Source organism: Belonocnema kinseyi, chromosome 6, assembly GCF_010883055.1.
Source record: "Belonocnema kinseyi isolate 2016_QV_RU_SX_M_011 chromosome 6, B_treatae_v1, whole genome shotgun sequence".
NCBI lineage: Eukaryota > Metazoa > Arthropoda > Insecta > Hymenoptera > Cynipidae > Belonocnema > Belonocnema kinseyi.
This window is the reverse complement of record NC_046662.1, coordinates 122,769,637-122,773,043: the sequence shown is the minus strand read 5'-3', so window position 1 is coordinate 122,773,043 and position 3,407 is coordinate 122,769,637.

Here is a 3,407-nt window from a genome sequence, read left to right as displayed (position 1 = left end):
CTCAAATGAGGAGCTCATAGCTGAAACTGAGGCGTATTTTGGAGACCGTCCGATCGAGTACTTTTCGGACGGTATCAAAAAGTTAGAAAATCGTTGGACTCGATGTATCGAGCTAAAAGGAGAGTATGTTGAAAAATAAAACCGACTTTGGCCAAAGAAAATGTCTCCGTGTTTCATTTTTCAGGGACTTATCAGACTGCCTAGTACATTTAAGAAAATGACTTCCTTAATTCGAAAGGTCTAAATTCGTTGAAATTTGATTTGTCGTTCAAATAAATATATATATTTGATTCAAAGAGTTCGATTCTTTGAACTGATTCGGGACACACTGGGATCAATAGTTTTTCTATACGTGAATAAAGAATTTATTTTTACTTATATTAAAGAAATAATAATTTAATTCAAAATAATATTGATTAAATTACAGTATATATTTTTTTGTCAAAAAAGGTTCATGCATGTGTAGCAATGGAGCATTTATTTAGATGAAAATGGTACTGTGTTTACATAAATTCTTATTTCTTCAGTTGAAAATAATATTTCATTTGATTACTAGAATTAAATTACCCATAACAAATAAACATTTATTCCAACGAAGTAATTTTTTTTTAATCATAAACTTAACAATTTGGCGTCATTTGTTTCAATTGAATTCTTCTTTAGATTAAAGAAATATATTGTCAAATTAAATATCCATGTTTTTGTTACAACGAAATATTTCTTTGGATTTTATGTGGAGGTTTAAATACGGTTTTCCGCCTTGAAATTTCGATGTCACATTAGCGTCGTGGTCAACGCTATGGACTTTGCACTCGATGGACCCAAGTTCAATTCCTGCTGGGGTGGATTTTTCATTGAATTTTTCTGTTTCAGATTCATCAAGATTTAAAATTATGTGATTTGTTTAAATTAAATATGTATATTAATAACAAGGATAATTATAATTTAGGTTAAAAGAATCCGGTTGCTTATTTAGGAAAATATGTACTACAATTACAGAACGAACTACTTTATTGCACTTGCGCATGGTCTAGGCCGAAGAAATATTTTTTTGAATCAAGAGATACAGTTCTGTGCTTCAAATATTCAGACATTTGCTGTGGGGAAATAGTTTTTTGATCCTAAAAAATATTTGCTTGACCTTAAAATATATTTCTTTCCTTCAATTCATATTTCCCCATCTCAGAGGAATATTCATTCCTATTTATGCGACATTCATTTCAAACAATGAATCATTCATTTGGTGTAAAATGTATATTTTTTGTTTTAAATTAATATTTCTTTGATTCAAAGAAACATTTCCCTTCGTATTTATTCGCATCTAATAAATGTGTCTTTGAAAATAAACAGGACTTTCACTTACTACAGCCAAGTAAAATTCACTTGGTACCAGTAATCCTTTTTTTCAGTGTATTGAACGAATTATGCAGCGCTTAAGAATTTACAACATACTTTTGAAACTGCCCTGACATTTACTGGCGCATGCAGATAATATTGTATTTATGTGTGGAGTTTTACTCAATTTGTAACCTCCAATATTAAAAGAAACAAGCGACTCTGAAGCTGTTGAAGAAATTTAACTCGATTTATTTCAGCTCGGCCTTTTTATTTATAAAAGTGACTGTGTATTGTTATGTAAATAACAGTCATCACCTGTTTTTATTTTTGCCACATATTTGAGGAATTTGTCACCTTCTTCACCTACTTTCAGGGTTTTCATCTTTTGTCAACTTTTTCAGAAAAAAGAAAAATTTTATTCAAAATTACAACTTGCACATAAGCCAGTTCAATTTTGAAGCAAGAAAGACGAATTTTAAACTTAAAAAATATGACTTTTATACCAAATGAGAATTTTCAGACAAAAGGATGGATTTTCTATAAAAAAATACAAGAACTAACATATCAGTTGAAATTTTAATAAAAAAAGATTACTTTTTAAGAAAAAAGTTTTATTTCGATTAATCCTAAATTTAAAATATAAAAATTTTTTAAACTAAAAGTTGGCTTTTAATAAAAAATGATCAATTTTGAACCAAATAAGGTAACTTGTCTACAAAACAGTTGAATTTTCAAATAAATAATAGAATTTTTAACCAAGATGAATTTTCAACAAAAAAATATTCTTTTTTTAACAAAATAGTTGAATTCAGATTAATTCTGAAACAGACATATAATACTTTGTTTTTTTTTGATAACGAGAACTAACTTTCAATCGAAAAAGATCAATTTTTAACCCTAAGAGTAGATTTTCTGAACCAAGAGATTAATTTTAAATAAAAAAAGGTGCCTTTTTAAGAAACTAGTTGAATTTTCAATAAAATAATTAAACTTTCAACCAATTTGTATAATTTTTAACTAAACATCAAAAATATAATAGTAGACTTTTCAATAAAAATGATTAACTCTCAAACATTAAAAGTGAATTTTTAAAAACTATTAAAAGGTTTTTCTACCAAAAGATAAATTTTCAACAACAAAAAAATGAATGTTCTAACAAAAGTATACATTTTCGATCAAAAGCGATTACTTTTTAACTAACGACTTTAATTTTCAACAAACTAGTTAAATCTTTAACTAAATAGTAGAAGTACCAGTAAGGCTTCTGTTTCCGGTAACGATCGCGAAAGAATTCTTTTTTGTCAAGTGATGTATTTTTGGCTTTGGTGAAGGGAATAAGGGCGAGTGGATGCAGAAAAGGCAGAGAGTGCAGAGATCCAGTGTAAAGGAAGAAGGGTGAGTGAAGGCAAAGGTGTGAAGGGTGAAAGTGAGTGGTTTGAAGTGGAAATTTGGAGCGTGTGAAATTTTTGAGGTTAGGAGTGGAAAAATAGTTGCTTGGTTAAGGTGGCAAGAGATAGGTTATAAAGACGGGAAACATCACGGAACTTTGGGTAAGGTATGATGCCGACGACGCGAAGTCCACAAACTGGTGCCAGAGGGGCAACAGTTACTGGACGATCGCACAGAGCAGAAAACCGTAGTGGCAGCAACAGCTGACGTTGCTGAAAGCATTGGCAGTGGGGGGATGGGTGACGTTGATCGTTGATCGCAGAAGTACCAAAAAGTAGAATTTTGAACCAAGAAAATGATTTATTAAAAATTCCACTCCTCGGTTAAAGTTGAACGCATTGTTTCAAATTTCATCATTTTTTTTTCGTTGGGGATTCATAATTTTAGTTGAAAGTTCGTTTTTCTTTTGCTAAAAACATCACATTACAAATTCTTTTTGTAATCCATCTTTTTTTGTAGAAAATCAATTTTTTCGTCAAAATCAAGTCATGTAGAAAATATATATTTTTTGATCAAATTTAACTATTTTTTATTTGTCATTAAAATCTTGTCGTATGAATATCAACTATAATATTTTTAGATAAACACTAATCTTTTTTGTTGAAAATTCAACAGTTTCG